Here is a 24,114-nt window from a genome sequence, read left to right as displayed (position 1 = left end):
CCAGTGTTTCCTTGGCTTTTTTTATCGGCGCATCATCACAGTACACGATGGTATTATTCTGTTACCTATGGAGGTATTATGATAGATGTGCCAAGACTAAAACCTTTGAGTTATTACGTTTTTTGGAATAATAACAGCTTGCCGGGGGACTACTTTCTTTTGTTAACTTCTACTTGGATTTTATCAGAGTAGCCAAATAACTCCATACACTGGAAACAAGCCTATTCTCCAAGCGCACACCTTTGTTTCAGAATGACAAAACCTTAACTGAGACAAGGTGAAAAATATGGCTGATGCCATTGCAGGACGTCTCAACTAGAATGAGCATTTAAAAAAAAATTATTTATGCTTTCATACTTTCAAACCGATGGTCATTAAGGGTTACGGACTGGATCCCAAGGGAAGGGATGCGTAGCAGGGGGCGGCAGAAAGTTAGGTGGGCGGATGAGATTAAGAAGTTTGCAGGCACGGCATGGCCACAATTAGTACATGACCGGGGTTGTTGGAGAAGTATGGGAGAGGCCTTTGCCCTGCAGTGGGCGTAATCAGGCTGATGATGATGATGATGACTTTTTACGTGCCATAGTAGTCACTGAGCTACTCGGCTGCTCCCAAGGTGAATGAACCTAAGTGGACCTAAGTGACAATGGACCTAAGTGAAGGCAGAGAAAATTTGGGAATAGTTTCTGGCAAACACAAAACAAGTCACCTGGATAAAAGCAACCAGCAGTGCTTGTTACATGTGAGAGTCAGTGTACTCGACACCTAAATGTGGCAAAAAAGAAAAAAGAAAGAATGCTTGAAGCAAATGCCACAAAACAATGCAGAATTCTATACCTGGGCACAATTTTATGCAAAAGGTTACACTGACAGTGCCACTCATATAAACTTAGAAAAATTTGTGAAATATAAAAAAATAGATTCTACAGTACCGTTTTCCTGCACTCTAAAAAAAGTTTGCACCGTTTGGGGTGTATCTTTGTCCCCGAATAATAAGTGTCACCTGTCTTGCTTACGTTTTCTTTCTTGAAATCTCTGTAACTCTGCACTTACTACTTTCCTGTCAAGAATGCTGTCACACTGAAAAAATGCATGCTGTTCATTACCTGGAACTACTCGGCATACAATAAAGGAAAGGCACACAAAATAGATTTTTGTGGACCATACATATGCCCCAATGGGCACAAACTCTTTTTAGAATGTAATATTGTATATGCACAAGAATGCTAAACTTTGTCAAAATCATGGAATGAAAACGTTTCTCACTAAACACAGCCAGGTGAATGTTCAAGAGCCATAACACCTTGGAAAATATTCTAGAATAATGAATATTGCCAAGAGCCCTTCAGTATTGCTCGTAAGCGTGCCCACAAATTTGATTAAAATTGAGCAAGCAGTTCAAATTTCTTTAGCAATGTGACCACTTAAAATCTGTAGCCTTGCTTTGTTTTGCTTGTTAAATTTTTTTAATGGGGAGGGGGGTTTAATACACTCTTCAACAGTTTAAAGGAAAGGAGGTCCAGCACGTTCTGTGTGGGAGAGCTCTCTTTTTCTTCCTGTTGTATTTTATATTTTTTTGCTACCGTTAATAGCTTGGAACCCATTGTATTTTGTATGCTTAGAAATGGATGCACACGCATGTACATTTGGAGCTCTATGTGAACATGCGACAGTAAATTCGGTTGCTTCTATTTTATGTTTGGCTGCTAACATGGCAACTCCAAGGCAAGCCCAGCACAGTTCCAAATTGTGAGCTCTATCTTTTTGTGCTGCTTGGTGTTTTTCTTAGCCTGTGGTAGCTAGTACACTTGTCTCAAAAAGATAAGGGCACACAAATTTGTATAGCTTGAATTCTTTCATTTCTCTTTCACCTTGTCATTGTTCTTATAGACACCTTACAGGCTGGCTGCATAGGCACTGCCATCTGCACCATCACTGAGCACGTTCTAGCCCCCCCTTCCCTATAGCAGACATGTAGGAAACTGACAATCTCTGGATGTACATAATCAGTGAGAAAAAGCTATATACAGCAGAACCTCATTCATACATTTGGGAGAAAAATGAGATAAAAACACACACTAACCAGGGAAAGTTACAATCCAAAGTCACAAAAAAAATTTCACAGACAACTTAGCTGCCATCTACGTAATGGGAAGCATTGTGCAAATCGTTACAGCATAAGACTTCAACGCACTTCTAGCTGGTGGGGCCCAAACGACCCGATACACACGATTTTGTTATCCTATTGCATAGTGCTTTAAGACAGCGACAGAAAACAAACGAAATTGAGCTGGTGGGCGACGCCAGAATACAATGCCGATAATGCCGCCAGCAAGAAAAATGACACTCACTTTGTGCCACCTGCAGCAGGAAACGGTGGTATATTTAGGTTATCAGCTATTAAAAGGATGCAGTACGATTCCAATGGCACTACGCCCCATGTGGTGTCAAATAGATAGGGTGAAGATGCTTACTGCAGTAGTGTTGGTGAACGCAGTGTGCACCAACCCACGAGTAGACTTGCTGGTTCCAGATGAGAAACTGACGCCGGCTTTATGACGTGAGCCAGGCAGGCAAGTATTGCGGGAAAGCTGCTGCAGCGGGGGGCTACTGTTCTTGATTGTGTGCATGTTGTGCCTTTTCTTGTTTACATGGGGTCTAGCAGCCAGAAAACGTATCATACGATAGCAGTTTGGCGATATACTGAATGCTGGTGCCGAAAGTTCATGTTTTTCGAGAACATATGAACTGGTAAAAAAAAAAAGAAAAGAAAAGAAAAGAAAAGAAGTGTACCTGTATTGGGTCATTTTCTGTTGTTGTCGATCATCAATGTTGGCTTAGGAAAATTGTATGCAACAGAACTGTATCAACAAGGTTCCACTGTGTGTGTGTGGGGGGGGGGGGGGGGGGGCTGCTCATTTAATTCTGTTATAGTTATATTAGCTTTCAGTTCCCAAATTAGTTAAATTAAATTCTGGGGTTTTACATTGCAAAACCATGGTCTGATTATGAGGCACATTGTTGTGGGGCTCCAGATTAATTTTTGGCCACTTGCGGGTCTTTATTGTGCACCTAAATCTAAGTACACGACGGTAAGAGGCTCTCACTTAGTGTTTGAAGTGGTTGTGGTGTCTCCCAGTTTTCCATGATAAGAAGGCAGTCAATACTGAGCATAAGGAAAGCTAATTGTGGAATTGTTAAAACATGCTGCTGTTCTGTTCAATTTGTTCACATTTATTGTATATTAATTAAGTTTTGTTGTACAACTTTTTTAAATTTGTGTTCTAGTATGTTTCTATAATTGTTTTCTTTTTTAGTTTGTTTTTACAATCGTTTTTGTTTTACTGTTGTTGCTATAACTAAGTTACTTTCCTTTTAGTATATACCATGTATAGGAGGTATAAATTCCATCTCCGACTCTGGGACCTCTTCCAGTACATTCCATTTTGTAATAACAACCTTATATAGAGTAATGAAATCTCATTTTGCTTCTAATCATTGCATCACTCGGACAAGGGTTCACGTCTACTTGCGCAGTCATGTCTCTGCATCCTTTCCCAGAAATGGCCACTGTTACTAGTAATCGAAGTCTCCTGATTGTCAACTATTAGCTATAGTTGGTGCTGCCCTGAGTGCCAGGTATTACACTTGTTGGAGAGAGAGATGTTCGCTGCATCCTGTCGGTTGGTTCAAAGTGTGAGTGTTGAAGCTGTTGCACGTCAAGCTATTGGATGTCGACATGGCAGTCAGCAGTACAGCTAATGGCTGCCATGAACAGGGTATCGAACCGAAGCCAAACAGAAAAAAATAAAAACAAAATAAAAAGAGCGAACTGTACAGAACTGGAATGCTGACTTTTCTTACTCAATAAGAAAATTGAAACAACAACAACAACAACAACAACAACAATAATAATAATAATAATAATAATAATAATGATAATTTTCAGTTCAGGCTGGGTGCCTTCTCTGGTGCTTTTCATCCATGCATTACCTGCACTTGCGCTTCAAACATGCTACCTCGTTTTTAATTACACACAAGCGTGACCCCAGTTTAGAAGTGACAGCATCATTATTGCAGCTTTCTGCATAGTGCCATTACAAGGCAGGTATGTTAGTAATACACTAATGAACATTTGAAATTGGTGGTTACCAAATAGTTCTCTAATGACCTATGTATATACTGGCTGTCTAAACTAAGTGTCAGCAAGAATTATCAAATTATGGAACATCCAACGTGCCTGTAGGAATCAACATTGGGAAAAGCTTCCTTCAAACATCTTAATTAAATTCTACGTAAAGAGACTTAAATACTTGCAAATTATGCTGATCAAACATATATGTTGCAACCTATGTGAAACAAAAAATTTGTTAATAAACTGGTTAATTAAATGCTATATGCATAAATATCTCAATGTGTACAATTGTCTTTATTTTAACTCAATGAAATGTGTCATCTCATGCAAAGTTTATGTTTGTGTTTATGCATTGCACAGATCCCAACATTAATGACATGTAACGTATGTGTTCATGTACTTCACTGTTCACAAGCTATGCCAAAATGCAAGTAGCAGTTCATGTGGATGTACAATGCGAGACGACGAAGCAGAAATGTCACAAGGACAAAGGTAATGTTTGATGTTAGTCGAGAGAAGAATGGTGAGGAGAGGTGGAAGCAGACAGAAATGCGAAACATATGTAAATAAATTTAACTCTTCTATGCCCCTTGTGCCAAAATGGTCCATAGTCAGTGGCCCAAAGAAAGGGGAGGCCAAATATTAGACACGTGAAAAAACCAAGGAAGCTGTTGAAAATCATGAGCTACATTTGGAACTCATTTAAGACAATACCTGCTTTAACACAATATCGGATACAACAAAAGACAGCCGTGGCACCATGAACGATTGTGTGTGTTTTATGGTAAAATGAACTACTTACTACAATGTTCCCAGGCCACTAATTGATTGCACAGTCGAACCCACTTATAACAATACAATATAACGATATAACAATGTGAGCCATTGCATTCACCTCCATACCCCTCTGCCTCTGTCTTTTGTCCATCCCTCTGAAACACGAGTGGACAGCCCTTGCCAACCCCCATCAGCGTTGTCAACTCATGTTTCAGGGGGTGGAAGGAAGATTGGACAGCGGCGCGCGAGGCTGGCAATGCAGCAAAGGCATGTGCGGCACACAGGCCATAGCAGCGGCTCTCTCTCTCTCTTTTTTCATGATTGCACGTTCCTTTTCTTTCGGAGCAAACACCCAGTAGCCAGATTTAATTGTTATAAGCAATACCAGAGCATGGGAACATAATTGTAGGTAGGCCATAGAATACATGCAAGAGTTCACCACCATTGCTGCTTATTGTTGCACCTGAGTATTGTTAAAACCAGTAATGTCACAAGTGGGTTCCACTGTACTCTTTTCTGTCTAAATAAAATTCTTTGATGACTGTCCCCTCCGTATTTTTTTTTTGTGTAAATTGGTTATAACAAAGGAATTTTGTTGGTACTTGAATCATTATTATAAGTGCATTTCTTTTTTTTTTTTTACTAAGAGGTCTGTGCATTTTAGATGCATCTATTACCCAACATTATACTTAACAGGTTTGATGTAGTAGTCTATTGTTTGGAAAGCAGAACAAAGGTTCACTATCTGACACTACTTTGTTGCTCAAAATTACATACTTTTCCAAAGAGAGCTCACTGGTCATCATCGTAGTGCTTGTTGGAGTAGCATAACTACGCATGAGCCCCCCCCTCCCCCCCACCCTCCCTGCAAAAGCACTGCATACGCCTGCATCAGTCCTTCATACGCCCGCACATCAGTCCAGAGAGGAAGTGCTCTCTCCAACTGATGGAAGCATCTACATAAGCTGGAGCATGGAGCATCCAATGGCGCATACACACTTTTCAATGCAAATACCTCGGCATTCATTTGACACCAAACCTGCCCTGCCCTGACCATACTACGTCTGTCTGTGCTAAAGCAAATACCTCGGCATTTGACACCAAACCTGCCCTGACCATACTACGTCTGTCTGTGCTAAAGCCTCCCACTCACTTCATGATCTCTGCCGGAACATGAAAAAATTGCCTGCTCATGTCCGTAAATTGGCTTAGGTAACCTATGTACGCCCCAATTTGAATTTGCATCTCTGATAAGGTCGCCGCACCAGAGCTATCTGATCACAAAATTAGATACAATACAAAACAGAGCTGCAAGGTTTATCTCCAACAACTATAACTAACAACCCAGTATGTGTGAAATGAAAAAAGAAAACATTCTCATGCCTTTGAGAAAATCGCTGCTTGGTCTCACTTTGGTGCTTGTTACACAAGTACACCTACAAAGACAGGCCTTCACCCCTGCTGCTTAGCACTCCACTGCGCACGCCTAGGCATTTGCATAATCATGTTAGTTTTTCATGCATTTTCGGAGGTACAAAAGCTTTCAATTCACCTGCACTCCCACGCGTGACATCACTCTGGAATGATCTTCCCGATTCGACTGCATCATTAACAAATCATGTTTCTTTCCATGAGCATGTGTATAGCTTGTACTGCTAGGAGAATCCATGTATACTTTGCACCATACTAGCCTGTATCATGTACCATGCTAGGCTTCTCTCTTTTATGTACTTATATTTATTGTATGTGTCTACATATATTTATATTCCATATTGTCTATGTTTATTTTGTTAATTCTGATTTATTTTGTAATGTTTTGTAATCATGCAATGCCTAATGTTGGCCCCCTGTTCACTGTTATTCATTTTGATCTTGTAACTCGCCTTGCACAATGCCCTTTGGGCCTGCAAGGTTCAACAAACAAACAAACAAACAAACAAACAAACAATCAAATGATTAGCATTCTTTGGGAACTTCACCCAGTTTGCAGTATCTAAACTCTTTCCCAAGCCCAGTGACCCAAGTTGTCTACTAGCTTTGACTACTAAGTATGCGCTGGCTGCTGTTTTGCCAAACAGACAACATGGGCCACTGGGTTTCTGCCTGAAGAGACAACATGCTGCTGGCTGCTGTCTGGACTAGTAGAGAACTTATGTCACTAGGTATGGTGCCACTGGCTATGTGCCCGAAAACTCAACACAACTTTGGCAATGTGTATCTGATACTGGTATGTGTCCATTCCTGGCCAATCTCCCAGAAGGGATGTGCCAAGGTGATACCATGGGCATTACATTGAAGCGATAGCACCCCATCCACAAGAGACAAATTCACAATGAGCGTGGCTGCTTAATAAATCTGCGATGGATAGCCATTACAACTAAGTTGCAGCCACGATACCATGGATAGCGGCGGTTGCTGCGGAGTTTAAACTGTTGTGCAGTGATTACCACAAGACATACTGTGTAGTGGTATCTTTCGGCATTGTGGTTGGCAGCGAGATTGCCACTTCATGCGTCAGATGACGTGCCCATAAGGTTTTGTGTTTCATGGATGGCATGGGGACACAATGTTTATCATAATAATCATCCTAACATATGCAACATATCATCACCAATTACACACTTATCATAAAAAAGATTTCCAATCAAATTAACATTGCCAATCATATCCAATAAATGGATGCACTGCACATTTTCTTAAAATGGGGCAGCCCAAATTAAGAAAACAAAAAGTTGACAGTCACTTTAGCATACGCTAAAGAGGATGAAGGCAAAAGCCTGCCCGCTCACAAGACATTCATTACATTTATTGACATTTTCAGTCTAAGGCGTTGTAACTTTGTATTACTTTTTTCCCTCCAAAGGTCATAAGTTCAAGTGCTTTAATGAACTCTAGCTTAATTAAGCATACCTTAATTAACTTCACCTTAATTAACACCAAAGGCAGTGGGTCCGACTCTCGTCCTTCACAAAGTCAATTGGAATCCAACTTGGAGATATGGCCAGTTTGCCCATATCTCTATGTTGGGTCGTGGGTTCGAGTGCCTTAATGAACTTCGTCTTAAAGGGCCCCTGAAACGGTTCTGACAAATTTTGTAGACGCGTAGGGTACAGCTTAAGTAGAACATTCGCACCACAATTTAAGTGAAGCGTTACGTATTAATGGAGCTACAAGCGATTACAAGTTACCCTCCTCCCTAGCCATGCTTTTCCTCCTCAACTAGTTCGCCGAGCGATCGAGGCTAAGCTCCGCCTTCACTGGTTCTGCGTCACGATGCGACGTCACATCGTCCACTTCCGGTTGTTTTGGAGCCCGCGCGAAATGTCTCCGCTACCGGCTTGGCCGTCAACCCCAAGTGAGAGCTATCGAAGCAGCGTGCGTTGCGAGCATTTTGTCGTAGCGCCGAACGTGTCTGGTATTCCGGTTATCACACACTAGCAGAGCGTTTCGACGGAACGGTGAAGGCATAAACTCAAGCTGATGAGGGAATTTTAGCGTGGACGTACGTGAGCTGCCTGATCAGTCTCCACGGTTCAGCCACCCGTTGGCGCAGAGCTTAACCAACCAAAGATAGAGCTAATATTGCTGTAACCAAGAGTTAAACATTTTAAACATTTACAAAAACAACGTGTTAACGATTACACTCCTGCAAAAATTTACACCAGCAGCAAAGAAGAATACATGTTGTTACTGCTATTGTGTGTGGTTGAGCTCTATGCCACCAGGTGGCTGCACCGTGCAGACCATTCACATTTGCGCTTCTGTTCATCCCCTGAAGCGACACGCAACGGGACACGGCCAGGCCCTGTCCCCTTGTGCTTGCGTTTAGCCTAATGCTGGACTCGCGAAACGCTATTGTGTTAGTAATCTTCCGGTGTAAAGTGACGGTCGCAATCAAGCAAATCCTGGTGCCCATCGGATAGCGGCTGTCCAATGCGCTGCAGCCAGTCCGCTCATCTACTGGCTTGCAGAGGGACACGATGTCGCAGCTTGACATATTGCCAGTTGCTACGTTTGCAGTCCACAATGCAACAAAGTCGAATCATAGCGCTCGTGAAAAGACAGGCCGACACTGTCCGCGGAGCTCTTGTCAAAAACGGAGCACGCTGTAACCCAAGCAGACGACACTTGCTGTGTGCCGGAAGTGCTCAAGTGTACTGAAAGATTGTTCTTGTGCATTCTCTTTATGTTACTTTCTTTTTATAAAAACAAATGAACTAACATTCCAACTATTACAAACATCATTTGTTTGCCATGAAGTTGGAAAAATTATTGATCACGCACTCTGGTCAGCCAATTGGATAGCTCGCCCCACTGACGTCATATGGGCGATTTTTGTCATATGAGTAGGGGCGGCTTAAAATTCCACCGAGCAGTGTGCTGAGATCGGCAGCGATGTGCATTTTTAAAACCTTGTAATAAATTACATGTTTTACGCGGAGCACTTAGATGTGTCAATTAATGATCATAAGGACCTACTCTAACGACTCAGTATGTTTGTAGAAAATCGTCAAAATCGTTTCAGGGTCCCTTTAACACCAAAGGTTGTGGTTTCGACTCTCCGCCTTCCCGATGTCAATTAGAATCTAACTTGGAGATATCGCCAGTTCGCCCATATATCCAAGTGGGTTCAACTTCCACCAAAGGTTGAGCGTTCGAGTGCCTTAATTAACACCTAAGGTACTGGGTTCCACTCTCAACCTTCATGGTGTCAATTGGAATCCAACTTGGAGATATGGCCAGTTCGCTCATATCTCCAAATGGTTTCGACTCCCACTAAAGGTTGTGGGCACTAGTTTTATTTACAATATCTTAACTGTCCCTTGAATAACACCAAAGGTCTTGGGTTCAAGTGCCTTAATTAACTATATCTTGAATGAGTGAATGAATGAATGAATGTGTGGTTTTTATTGGCGCAAGGGCCAGGTATGGCCAAAGAGCGCCAAGCCAGTGTTGATGAATTCGCAGTGTAGTTATGAGTTCAATGAGGTTGATGAGACGTGGCTGTAAAGGGGCCTTAAAAATAGTCGCTCTAGAGTGCGTAAAATCCATCTGTTATAAGATTATGTCGATGGTAATGACATGTTCTATGAGCAATAAAATCAATCGTGAGAGAATGATGCATTATAAAAGATATGCGAGATGGTAAAATTACCTGGAGCACTACTGCCTCGCCAGAGCCCTTGAAACACAAGGGCCTGGAGGCATGTGCTATACAGTATGACTATCACAGCGGAATCCTCTCAAGAGAGGAAGCGCTACGAATGTATGGGACTAATAACGTGTAGGACAACATCTCTCAGGAAACCTAGGACTGTGTTTGTATTAAAAAGCGGTTCTGGACCGAGAAACATTACAGGATGAAGAGGAATGTGTTGACGGTATGCTAAGTAAAAATGTCTCCTTCTCTCAGATTCGGCTTTCCCACACTCCAGGAGGACGTGGAGGACGGTCAGCCTCTCCCTGCATCTCCCACAGGTTGGAGGGTCATTTCCGGTGAGTAAAAAGTTACGGCTGCCAAATGTGTGTCCCATTCTAAGATGACAGAATAGGACATCTGTCCGGCGTGATTTTATTGCAGAAGGCCAGAACCCTAATTGTGGCTTTATTACGTGCAGCTTATTATTTGTTTCCCTGTCCCACAAGCGTTGCCAGTAGTTTCGCAGTTTCCTGTGCAAGAAGGGCCTCAGATCTGTGACAGGGACTGCAGCGGTAGGATGAACAAAATAGGATGCAATTGATGTGGCCATCTGGTCCGCCAGAATGTTACCTTCAATGCCCCTATGACCCGGCACCCAGCATATGATGACATGCTGGTTATATATATATATGCTTTACAGAGGACGGAATATAGTTCATTGATTACTGGATTTTTGTGCTTACAAAATGACATCAAAGCCTTCACATCGCTTAGGGAGTCCGCATATATAACAGATCTTTTGTTTTGTTTTCCTTATGTGCTTTACAGCCGACAACAGTGCGTAGGCCTCAGCCGTAAAGATGCTTGTTTCCGGATGCAGTACATCGGATTCTGAGAAGGATCGGTCGACGGCTGCATAGGACACCCCCTCGCGTGACTTCGATGCGTCTGTGTAGAACTCCATGCAGGAGTGTTTGTATTGGAGCTCCCGGAAATGCATTTGGATTTCAATCTCTGGAGCATGTTTTGTAAATTGCATGAAAGATATATCGCATTGTATCATCTGCCACTCCCAAGGAGGTGGCAGCTTAGTTGGAGGCATTAGGCGATGGTTGAGGATTTGGACATCTATTTCAACACTAAGCTCCCTCACACGAAGTGAAAAGGGCTGTCTTACAGAGGAACGATTACGAAAGAGTGTATCATCTGTAATATCGTTAAGGGTATTAAAACACGGATTTTGAGGATTAGAGTGGACTTTCAGGAAATATGTTTGGCTGATGTATGTTCTCTGGAGATGGAGTGACCACTCATTTGATTCTACATACAAACTTTTAATGGGACTTGTTCTGAAAGCGCCAGTGGCCAGTCGGATTCCTAAATGGTGAACCGGATCTAGCATCTTTAGCGCGCTCGGGTCTGCAGAATGATAAATCATGGCACCGTAGTCCAATCGTGATCGAATGAGGCTTTTGTGAAGATTCATCAAACATTTTCTGTTGCTGCCCCATGTTGTATGGGATAAAATTTTCAGTAAGTTCATTGTTTTTAAGCATTTCACCTTGAGATACTTTATGTGTGGAATAAATGTTAGTTTCGAGTCAAGTATGATACCTAAGAACTTGTGCTCTTTGTTCACAGGGATTTGCTGGCCATACATTTCGATATTGGGATCTGCAACGATCCCTCTCTTTCTTGTGAAAAGCACACGAACTTTTGTTCGGGTTCACTTTAAATCCGTTTTCGTCTGCCCATTTAGATACTTTGTTCAAGCCCTGTTGTACTTGCCTCTCACACACTGCAAGGTTGCAGGATTTGAAACCTATTTGTATATCATCTACGTAAACAGAATAAAATATGGCTGGCAGTAATGAAGCACGAAGGGTGTTCATTTTCACGATAAAGAGCGTGCAGCTAAGCACACCTCCTTGAGGTACACCATTTTCTTGTATAAAAGGTCGCGTCAATACATTGCCGATTTGCACGCGGAAGGTACGTTTGGACAGATAGCTTTCTATTATGTTTAGCATATTTCCACGGATGCCCATGCCCGACAAGTCTCGCAAGATCCCGTATCGCCACGCCATGTCGTACGCCTTTTCCATATCGAGGAATATCGATAAGAAGAACTGTTTATGTACAAATGCATCGCGGATATTTGCTTCAATGTGTACAAGATGATCAGTTGTGGACCGCTCTTCTCTGAAGCCACACTGATAGGGATCAAGCATATTGTTCAGTTCAAGGGAATGTATAAGTCTACGATTACTCATTTTTTCAAATAGCTTACAAAGACAACTTGTAAGAGCTATCGGGCGATAACTTGCCGCCAGGGAAGGGTCGTTACCCAGCTTCAAGACAGGAATAACAATAGCTTCCTTCTATGATGATGGGAGGTATCCGGCAGCCCAGAGTTGAAAGGTGCCAGAAGTGTCATGTGTGTGTCTTCGTGTAAGTTCTTAATCATGTCATAGATGATTCTATCAGCTCTCGATGCAGAGCTTCTACATGTGCTGAATGCAGCTTTAAGCTCGGCAATGTTAAAAAGACGGTTATATGGTTCATCCGGACGGCATTTACGATCACGTGTGTTAAGTTCAGCTAAGTGTTTATATTTGAGGAATGATTTTGTGTAATGTGTGGAGCTTGATACATGTTCGGAGTGTTCGCCCAGAGCGTTCGCCTGGTCCTCCAAGGTCCCAAGGTCCCAAGTGGTCGTCCACTAAGGGCAGAGGGTGGATTTGTTGCCCCTTTATTGTCCTTACACCACTCCAAACTTTAGATTCTTGAGTGTAGGATGTGTTGCCCGAGAGAAACCTCTCCCAGCTAGCTCTCCTTGCCTGTCTCCGCGTGCGCCTCCCTTGTGACTTTGTCAGTTTAAATTCTATGAGGTTTTCTGCAGTTGGGGAGCGACGTAGCAAATCCCACGCTTTGTTTTGTTTCTTTCGTGCCTGTCTGCACCGTTCGTTCCACCAGGGGACCCGTCTTTTACAAGAATGACCTTGTGTTTGGGGAATGAACTTTTCAGCTGCGTCGATTATAAAACAAGTAAAATATGCTACTGCATTGTCTATGTTAAAACCAGTGATAAGTTCTCGTTATAAGTAAGTTGCTTCCTTAAAATCATTCCATTTGGCAGAGGCTAGTTTCCACCGGGGTGTATGTAGGGGGCATTCATGTTGAGGCATTGAATTTAACATTACAGGGAAGTGGTCACTTCTATAGGGATTTTTTATTACATGCCATTGCAAGTCCGGGAAAATTGAAGCCGAGCCAATAGACAGGTCTGTCGATGAATATGAATTATTACGAATATTATAATAAGTTGTCTCCTTCTTGTTGAAGAGGCATGCACCGGAGTTCACGAGAAAATTTTCAATGAAACGACCTCTCGCGTCACATCACGAGTCTCCCTACATGGTGTGGTGGGCGTTAAAATTGCCTGCGAGTATGTAAGGGTCCGGAAGCTGGTCAATTACGTTATAATAATCACTTTTTTCCAGATGAAAATTGGGGGTATGTATAAGCAACATACGGTGATCAATTTATTAAAAAGAATTGCCCGAATTGACACTGCCTCAAGGGGCGTCTGAAGGGCGACCTGGTGACAAGCTACGGACTTGTCTACAACTATTGCTACACCGCCAGAGGAGGTATTCGCCTCGTTGCAGTCTTTACGGTAGATGGCGTACTGACAAAGAAAGTTTGTTTGTGTGCATTTAAGATGCATCTCCTGAACACAGAGCACCTTTGAGTTATGTTTGTGTAAGAGTTCTTTAATGTCATCAAGGTTGTGGATAAGACCTCTAACGTTCCAGTGTATTATTTGTGTAGCCATATTGTTCTTGTTTTTATGCTGTGTGTCAAGAGGAGTCAAGTTAGAGAAATGACTTACGGAGCCTTTTCAAGCCTCGTGATTATGGTATGGGTTTTGTCTTTCTTGGAGCGATCGCGAGACTCACGCCGCTCCCGAGGCGGTAGATGCGCCTTCTGGCTCGGGATTGTGTCCATCGACTCTTGGGAGCCGCAGGAGTTCCGCTCACATGAGCGGGGAGTTTTCAGAGTAGGCCTTGCCTTGAAAAGCAGGGCCTTCGAGGCCACCGACCCAGAGGTCGATAGGCCCTCCTTTAGGGACGGCACAGCAGCGCTGGCTGCTGACGCCAGGGGGGCTGGTGGCAATGCCGCAACCACACTCGTTGTGGGCTGGGCCGGAGCCGGAGTCTGCTGCGACGTTGCCCCCTTGCGCGCCGCACCAGCATACCCTGAGGTATGGAAAAAGGAAACACGTTTACGCGTTTCTTGAGAAGAGATGTTTTCTTTGATTTTCATTGTGATTATGTCTTTTTCTTTTTTCCATGTAGGGCAAGTTCTAGAGTATGCTGGTTGTCCACCATCACAGTTGGGACAGCGGAGTGTGCCATTACAGTTGTTTGAGTCGTGTTCGTGTTCGCCACACTTTGCACAGGTTAGTCGGCCACGGCAGCTTTGCGAACCATGGCCATATCTCTGACACTTGAAGCATCTTCGGGGGTTGTTCGGGATGTAAGGCCCGACTCTAATTTTGGTATATCCCGTTTCTAGGGTTTCTGGTAGCATGCTCGATGCAAAGGTAAGGATGAGATGCTTAGTAAGAATATCTTGGTTGTCTTGCTTGATCTTTATTCTTTGAACTTGGATAACATTGTGTTCTTTCCAGCCCTCCAGGAGCTCTTTCTCGCTTAGGCTCAATAGCTCTTCATCAGAGATGACTCCTTTGCATGTCTTCAATGATCGGTGGGGAGTAATGGTGATTGCCACATTACGGAATGCTAGGAGATTAGAGAGTTTGCCATGCTGTTGAGTGTCGCGGACCCCAAGAAGAAGGTCGCCACTGCTCATTATCGTCACTTTGTAGCCAGCACCTAGTGTGTCGGTAAGGCATTTAGCTACGATGAAAGGTGAGATAGTTCAACCTGTCTTTTCGGGATCTTCACCGTGTATCACAAGAAAGCGGGGGAAAGTTCTTTGCGCTGGCTGAATAGCTGAAAAGTCTCTTCGGCGCGTCCTCTTTTTGAAAGATCGGAAAGGGGGGGGAATGACGTCTTAGCCATGCAGAATAATTTAATTTCAGCAGCTACGCCAGCCGCCCACCACCGAGCCCAACAAGGAGATGCCACGAGTCCAGGAGGAAACGCAGACGCCAGCTGTACGTAGCCACTATAACCCAATATAAAATACCCAAGGTTGGATACATACACCAGGTTAACCCTTGCCGCCAAGGAGAAGGAAGTAAATAGAAGAGAGAAGGAGAGAGGAATGGTGGAAAGTACTAAGGGAAAGACGAAGGTTGTAGGAAGAGAGACACAGGAAAAGGCGACTGCCGATTTCCTACAGGTGGGTCAGTCTGGAGGTGCCGTCTATGCAAAGCAGAGGCCAAAGAGGTGTGTTGCCTCCGCCGGGGGGCCTTAAAGGTCCAAGCACCCAGCATCGGCTCAACCTCCAGGATCCCCCTTTCCCCAGACACGGCTAAGCCGTGCACGGCTACACGCGAGAGGTTCCAACCCTCGTGTGCTCGGGTACGTGGTGTCGAATTAACTATATCTTGATGAACTGTCCCTTAATTAACGCCAAAGGCTGTGGATTTAACCCCCAATTTTGGTGCCACTGAATTTTGGTGCCATAACACCGGACGGACAAATTTTTGTCCCATGAGCCATCTAAAGCTTTCGCTTAATAAAATAAGCCATTCAATATCATGCACTACTCCATTAAGAGGTCTATGTGCTTTAGAGATACCCAGCAGTCTACACCATATGTACAGGTGTTATGCAGTTATATACTGTCTTATTATGCAGAACAAAGGTGTGCTCACTCGCACTAACTTCGTTGGCCAATTTGCAGTAGTTATAAACGCTGATGCATTGTTAATATGCATAAACACTAACATATCTTGCGGTATATTAACCGACCAATCATCAGACAGATGCAAAACTGTGGCTATGTTCTTATGTTGCTTTAAATCCCGTTATCAGCCATAATTAATATCCTCCACAATTTCTTACAACCCCTTACTGACTGACTAGTTGCCTTCACCCAAAAAGTACACGTAGAAGTGACGCCTGCGGCAGAAAGGGTGTTCCAAGATCCGCCGCCAAGGCGGCATGTGATGGCGCTGGTTGACACTCCAAGGGTTAGTTCTAGAAGATAAACATGAATACCCCAGAATTTGGATGGGAAAACGGTGCCGCGGTAGCTCAATTGGTAAGAGCATTGCACGCGCAATGCAAAGATGTGGGTTCGTATCCCACCTGCGGGCCAGTTGTATTTTTATCCACTTTTCATTTATTTATAATTTCTTTATTTCAATAAAGAACTGCAGTTAATTTACCTTATGCTGTCCTTTGTGTCATTGTTTGCTGGCTTCTTATAATATGACTAATAAAAAATCAGGACCCTAGGTTTCCTTTCTTCTCTTATCGATTATGTCATTTAAAAGAAAACTAATTAAACTTATTTGTGCACATGATGATGTATGTGACTAGCATAAAATCCCGTCAGCATACTGTAAACACCGTTTACATAAGTCCCTCCGCTATTTTTTCATTTTTGGCAACATCTAGTTGGAACAGCTGTTTGTTATATTTGCTGAAAGAAGCACTTCTTAACTAGACCGCCGCGCTTAGTCAAGCTGGTATGAAAACTGAAGAAGCTAGATTAGAAATAACACAGTGCTTCCACAGTGCCACTTTTTTAACTACTTACGGGATGAAGAACAGCAAGCATAGCTTTTTTTTCAGTTGTTTTGTGCAGCTCAGTAGCACTGTTGAGCTGTTATACAAAATAAACTGCTGTTTTCCTGAAATTACAGTAAAACCTCGTTAATATGTACCCACTTAATAACTCTGGTTAAATATAGTCGCGATGAATCCCCCGCCCTGTCTACACTGAACCTGATAGATTGGTTAAGTCAATCAATGCATACCAAGCGGCTAGTGCATAGTAGTTAATTCATTTTTTGGTGTGTACAAGCTTGTAATCAGCGAAATGCCATGTGCGCAGACCATAGATAGCAAAAATGTGGCGCATGGACTTTTCCCGGACTGCAGTCGCCACCGATAGTGACGTCAAAACGTGGTAGCTATGACAAGGTTTCCTGCTCCCATAGCTTCTAGTGCTTCCACGGCGTCGTCATGAATGACGACATAGATGTCCCTTCCGTATCAAACATGGCTAGTGCATTGACCGTCACGAGGGCGTTCATAGAGAAGCAAGGCCTGATGGAGAAACTGGCTCACAGCCTTGCAGAGTTTGAGGGTGCCATCGTTGGTGCAAGGACATCACGGTGACAAGTGAAAGTTCACAATTTCCTTTTATGCATGCTAGCAAATAAGACTTGTCTGCAGGTGTGTTTGAGTAAGAATTAACACTTTTTTTTTTATTGGTAAGTCTACAGCTACATATCTGCCATTAGCTGTTAATTAGTACATCACTTAGTGTGTACCTGATTCACTTCCCCTACAAACTATGTATTAACGAGGTTTTACTGTACTCTTAGGTTTTGCAAACCAACATATACCGGCTTAAACCAGACTCAACGATATTTCTTTTGCTCCAGAGTTGAACTGGAAATGAACTGTTTTCATTGAACCACAACAGAAACCAGAATGAAAAAGTTTCGATTTAACAGTCTGACTCCGGTGAAGTCTGATGCCAGTTAATGGCATTACACTGCAGTTGAATGCTGTTGTAGTGAACGACATAATGCCCATGCTGAATTTATAGACAGGAAAAGTTCAGAACTGTAAAGATGTTGCAGCTGGGAGGAGAGAAGATGATGTTTATTTGTTTTGCTAGCTGTGTTTTCCTATTAGTTGTGTAGGTGTGTACTTGTTGACCACAAGTACTGCAAACAAGATAAGGCCACACCTGTAGAGTTGTGTCTGACCAAGTTGGCCTGCGATTGGTGAACCCATACTTTGGGGCTGGCCAATAGTTGTCATTACTCTTTCTTTTGTGCTTACAAAAATGCTGAAGCATGCCTGTGGCAGTAGTATGGGCTCTAATCATAACTGAGGCTACAGATCGGTGCGGCTCCATGCTTATCATGTAACACTGACGTCTAGACTTTATGTAACGTTTTGTCAATAGAGAACTTCATATGACTGAACAAAAGTTGCCAGTATCTTTTGCTTTTGCTCTTTTTTTTATTCATTGAAGTTATCCTGTTTTTGCCCTTACTTATCCTTACTTTTGCCCTTACTAATATCTTCATTTTCAACTAAGAGAAATATGTTGAAGTATTTTGCAGCACTATCAAAGATCCTCAAAAGATGTCCTTTGCAATGAACCATCACTTTTTAAGCCAAAGCTTTCTTTGTCTCTTTCCCCCCACTTTGCAGCTGCTGGCTGTTAGCTGCTTTCTTGCAAACTATACAGCAACTTGGGCCACGTGTGTGAACAATTAGGCACGTGGCACTGGGTATGTGAACATTCTTGGCCGGTCCCCTAGAATAGGTGCGTGCCACTGGATAGGTGGTCAAATAGAGAAGCAAAACAAGAGGCAAGAAGTGAAGAAGTCAGCAAAAAAAGTAGCCATGTGTTGAGAGAGAAGTAAAGGGTGCAAAATGGTACAAAATCACACGTTGATCAAGGAACATTGAGCTACACAGAAGCGAATAAGTCACTAAGACTAGCAGCTGAGTGTAGAGAAAGAAGTTAATGAAAGAGAAAATTGTCATCCAACCCACTGTAGCACAAAGCAACAAAGAAAACCCAATGCAGATTTCTCAGAGAGGAGGCTTTGCAGCTGAAGAAAAATTTGTCTTGGCTCGGGGAGCGAATGCCCCAAAAAGGGATTAGTTACGGGTTCGATCTACGAACCAGAACTAATTTTCTTTGAACTGTGAAGCTCGTTCTTGAACCCCGGTTGGGTTTCCTTTGCACCTTCTTGTTACAATCAAGTGGATGACAAGTTTTACTTTCAAGACCTTCCTTCCATCTTGCGTGTTTCTGCAGAGTTGATTTGTGAGAACTAATTTAAGCAAACAAAATGAGACCAGGGCGTCCAATGCGTAAGTGTGCATTGAGCTACACAGAATGGCAGTGAAGACATTTTAGTAAACATTGAAGAACACTTATAATTTATTCCCAAATATATGTGGGAACTGCCAATTTACTCTGCTGGTGACTGTAATCAACAAGCAAGTTCACGCTGCACTTATCCACCTTTAAACTGCAAAATCAATGAGGCTGCTGTTACAGGTTATGCTTTTTAAATTTACAGCTGACGCAACAACATTCTGGAATCTAGACGAAATCAGTGTTGTAGCCCCCTCTCCACCCCTAGAGAAAGGAAAGCATTTTTCTCGTCTATGCTGGTGGAGAGACTGCAAAAAAAAAAAAAAAAAAAGTGAGTTAAGGGCTGTTCATGCCCAAAAGAAAAATATCGGAAATCTCTCCCAGACTTAAAATGTCCTACAAAGGTCATGTGAATAGAGTGTGCATTTTTTTAAATTAAGCATTCCATCATCATCATCTATCCCAGCTTGTTGACGTGCAGCGTGTTCTTTCTGCTGCTTCCTGTAGACTGCTACTATGCTGGAACACCTCAGGGAAGCTATCCTCTGACTGCACTCCTCTCTGTCTTGCACCTTATATCGCATTACTCCCAAGTTTTTATCTTGCCACATACAGTACAATAACCAGGTCTCATTGGTCGGTCGCCTGTGAAATGCAATGCCTTTCCTCTTATTCACTGCACTTACTGGCAGGGGCTCTCCTCACTCAGGCTGCCCCCTCTCGTGAACATGCTCAAGTGCCTAAACAATATGCCTCCACAGAACCATTGCATGATTTCTCCCAAAACAACCTTCAAATGGTCGTTGCCAGTAAGACTAAAGATAGGCACCTTAGCCAGTTTCAAATCAGGAGAGAAAACTGGTACTTCAAAAACTGGCTATAAAACTTCCCTTTCAATTTGACTTGATTTGGTTTTGAAAATTGGTATTCCAATCACGGCACTCAGCCATTGCCTATAAATGGTTCAACACTGTTGAATTTTTAGGACTGACTCATTATAGGCCCCTCCGCAGACATGAGAGGAACATAATCTTCATCAGCCCCTCAATCTTCATCAGACCCTCCACCCGGAGACTCCCACACAGCGCTTTTCTTGTGTCAAAGCTTTCTTTGCATGCTCTAGTTGATTGTATCATGAACTTCAATGTCAAAATCGTTGTCATTTGATTTGTCACCGCCTGTGAAACTATCATGGTGCGATTGTATTACCACAAAACTCCTTATACTACACAGCAAGCTATATTTATAAAAACCAGCCCTTTAAGACCCTTCAAGCAAGGTGGTCACTCCAGGTGGACACCATCTTCACTAACATGGCAGACTGTATAAGGAGTAACAATGGAGTCTAGTGCTTCATTTCCTCCACAATATGAACTTTCCATGGATAAAATATGGTATCCCATGCTTGCAAGCTAGTGAGAACAGCACTTAAGTTTCTTTCCATAGAAGACTTTTAGATACAGCACATATTATGTCATGGAGGTCGTCAGGATCAGGAAAAAATGTTATCACACATGACACAGGAGTCCAAAGGCAGGGTGCTAGTGCTCTTGAAGTAGAAGAAGCTTGAAAAAGTGCACTGTTTGAAAGTTGTTATGCGAGACTCGTGTGCTTCAAGAGAAAAAAAAAATGCAGAAAAGGCGGTCATCCCCCATGACCGCGATGCCAGAAAAAGTTGTTAAGAGGAAGAAATGGAGTTGGACAAGCCATGTAATGCATAGGGTGGGTAACCAGTAATCTATCTGAGTTACAGAATGGGTGCCAAGAGAAGGAAAGCGCAGTTAACGATGGCGAAGAACTAGGTGATGCGATGAAATTATGAAATACTTTGTATTGTATAAGCCCCTAGACAACAAGGACAAGAAAGTAAGCACAAAGTTTGTCTTCACTGTCTACACGCTCAAACAATCGAAAGTGTCATACCAACTAGACCATGTTCGAAAGTTCACACTTTAAATTATAAAATTTGCAAGCATAAGATGGGGTCAGATGGCCCAAGATAGAGGTAATTGGAGATTGCTGGTCATCAGCCTTTGTCCTGGGACCCTATAACGTGAAACTATTCGAATATGTTTTTACTCAAACCTCTTGACGTCAAAGTTGTGCAACCGCTGACGCAAGCATCAGGCGGTGACCCGTAGGGTTGTCTGAAGAGACCAATCAAACGCTGTCCTCATTTATAGGAGGTCACTATAGAAGAGTTAGCAGAGCAATCTTGTAGACATGCCAAAAGTGCTCAAAAATTTTACACGGCCACGCTAAAAGTTTTATTGTGCGCGACTAACTCATGCTCTCTGGCAGGTGCGAGTAGCCGGTGCCTGAGCGATCGGCGGCAGTCATCTTTTAGTCCTTTCAGAACGAGGAAGCCTGCGGCTATAAAGAAAAAAAAAATTCAGTTTTGTTTGGCATATTAATGCATCTTTAACACGTACACGTCGATTTGACGTAGTGAGTTTTTGCAGTTTTGTGACGTCGCGTGACAGGCAGGTAAAGCGAGTGCAGCCCTAAATCTTTTTACTAATAGCCGAAGTCCAATGGCGAAAATGGGTCAAATCAGAAATAACTATTTTTCTTTTGTTCGGTCCAATCATGTATAATCAATGGGTACACGTCATATCAGATGGGGAGCTATCGCGGTTTTCGTGACGTCGCGTGACAGACAGGCAAAGTGGGGGTGGTCCAAGCAAGTTTTTGACCAATCGCGGAGGGCCGAGTGCAGAATTGGAATAGAAAAGTTTGGAATATCTTTACGTTATAGCACTCCTGGAGTGGACATAAATAGACTGATGACGAAGATGCATACAATTTCCCTCAGAGAAGGAGGCTGAGTTTGCGCACTTCAAAACGGTTGTCTTTACCATTAGTGAAGCCTCCCATTCAGCAAGTGGCAAGTTGGTAGATGAAAAATGGTCATTGTATGAAACACCGGTAGCATTGCTACCTGAACAGCAACACCAAATCCTATGAGGCTGACCCATGCCTCTTTAGTACTGTGCAAAAAGCATGTGTCGATGCCCTCCAACCAATTCCGCTCACTCACTGTCATATCCCCCGTCTCCAGTTGGTAAGTTGGAAATTCCTCTTCACCTAACACACTCTCTGTGAGGAATCACTAAGCATTTTTTGCACAATAAGCGACTTTGCTTGTTGGTCGCAATTGTAAGACTAAATGCTTTTCAAGTGTACACAAGCTTCATCCATTGTCTCCTTGAGCATCAGCCCAACCATGGTTGTGGAGCAAACATGTGGTAGTCGTTCAATGAGAAGTAGCTGATGCATACCATCGTTGGCACTCTTCTTGAACCTCACCCAGTATCACCTTTTCTCTAAAACCAGTCACATGCTGCAAGTTTCATTTCTACTGTCCTGCATTCAGAGACACCCAAGCTCGCACTTAATGATTTCCATTAAATAAAAATATTTGCCTCTGAACATCACACAATGTGAACAGCCATCCTCACTTGAAGTCATTGCAATTCTTCATCTAAACAATGAATCTGCTTCTTAGCAGAACATTTCTCACACTTGCTTTCAATACATCACATTTTAGATAAATTTGAACTCAGTTTTGCTAAGTACCCTGCATTTCCAGTACTGTGGATTACTTTTTACAGATCACTACAATGTTAATCTTTTCAATGAGTAATATTTTATATAGATCCCAAAGGTCTTATTGAGCATACTGACACCTTCCTTTTGTTCCCATATTTTTCGTGTTACATATTCTAACCCCTTGGTTGCGCTGTAAAAAATTTAATAGAAATAGAGGTGTTGCTCTGATTTATACTGCCACCAACACTCACAAAAAAATGTATGCAGATCCAACACACATCTTGGAATCGATGTAAAGCTAAGTTTTCATGAAGCGGTTAATCAACTGCTATAAATTTGCCCATTTTATTCTACGTCTTTGGCATAAAGGAAACTGGCGTGCGCACATGTGCTCTCATGCACCCATGCTACACAATGTGACACACAAGGTAATCACCTCCAAGAGCTAGTTCATACTGGCACGATATAAGTACATGCATGATTGTGGCCTAATGAATACAGCACTGAGCTGCTACACTGGGGGACCAAGGTTTTATCCTACCATCAGGCACATATTTTTTTTTTTTTTTTTAAGTATGAGCTATTGAGCTAGACAGCAGCAGCACCCAGCAGCCACGATCTGGTAAGTCCAGGAGGGTTTGAAAAGAAAACTTTGCTTTAATAAGTTGCTTAGGTCCACATCATGTTGGAACCGGGTTACGCAAAGCATTATTTGGGGCTTTACTTGCGCCGCACTACACAATTATAGAACATAGCTATACTTTATTGCTTTACCACATCGCTTCGTTGTTCGCTGCGCTTTAGCTGCACACATTCGTTTGAGATGGCCTTCCTGCCAGTCTTCCATTATCACCCCTATCCCCCACTCCTTGCTTCCCACTTTTCCACCAGGTAATGCTGATCTGCTTGGTCACTCATTGCTGTATACCTCTTGCGCTCGGCCACACATTGCCACACCAGGACATGCTCTCACTCTGCCCTTTGCTTTGTGCTATAGCTATGCCTCACTTGCTCAGCATGCTGCTTCTCTTACACATTCTCTTCAGCAGCACTGAGTTCTCACCACGAATCCATGAATGAAACTGGTGTATGTGCCACTGCTTTCGCTTTTATAAGCAAGCTCTTGCTATGCAAAGGGAAACACTCGCCAATCATTTCGAAGCACTAGCTTTCATAACAGGAGAATGGTACGGTTGATAATTATTGCTCGCTGATAAGCACTTACTGATTTTACACCTCCGTCTGCAGCCTGATAGATCATCGAGCTACTGCTCTGGGGGATCTGGGTTTGCACACAATCCCTCGGTAAAAAGCAAAGTGCTTCAAATTAAAAAAAAAAAAATGTTAGGATCGAGGTGCATCCCTGTACCTCATACCGTTTGCATGTATCAACCACCATTCGCCAAACTTTATCTCTGGGGATACGCTGCCATGGTGGGAACATGGCAGGCAT

The 24,114-nt window shown here is 42.9% G+C and overlaps 1 protein-coding gene and 1 non-coding gene across 3 annotated transcripts in view; one reads left to right on the top strand and one right to left on the bottom strand.

Annotated features, from left to right (window-relative positions):
- Window positions 1-24,114, bottom strand: part of LOC135896838 (uncharacterized) — a 159,488-nt gene that overhangs the window by 112,214 nt on the left and 23,160 nt on the right. The gene's annotated exons all lie outside the window — the stretch shown is intronic.
- TRNAA-CGC (transfer RNA alanine (anticodon CGC)) lies at window positions 16,275-16,349 on the top strand. The gene has a single exon. It is a non-coding gene; the product is annotated as a tRNA-Ala (tRNA).

This window comes from Dermacentor albipictus, chromosome 1 (genome assembly GCF_038994185.2).
Source record: "Dermacentor albipictus isolate Rhodes 1998 colony chromosome 1, USDA_Dalb.pri_finalv2, whole genome shotgun sequence".
Lineage (NCBI taxonomy): Eukaryota > Metazoa > Arthropoda > Arachnida > Ixodida > Ixodidae > Dermacentor > Dermacentor albipictus.
Note: the sequence above shows the minus strand (reverse complement) of the source record. Positions and strands in the feature narration are given on the sequence as shown.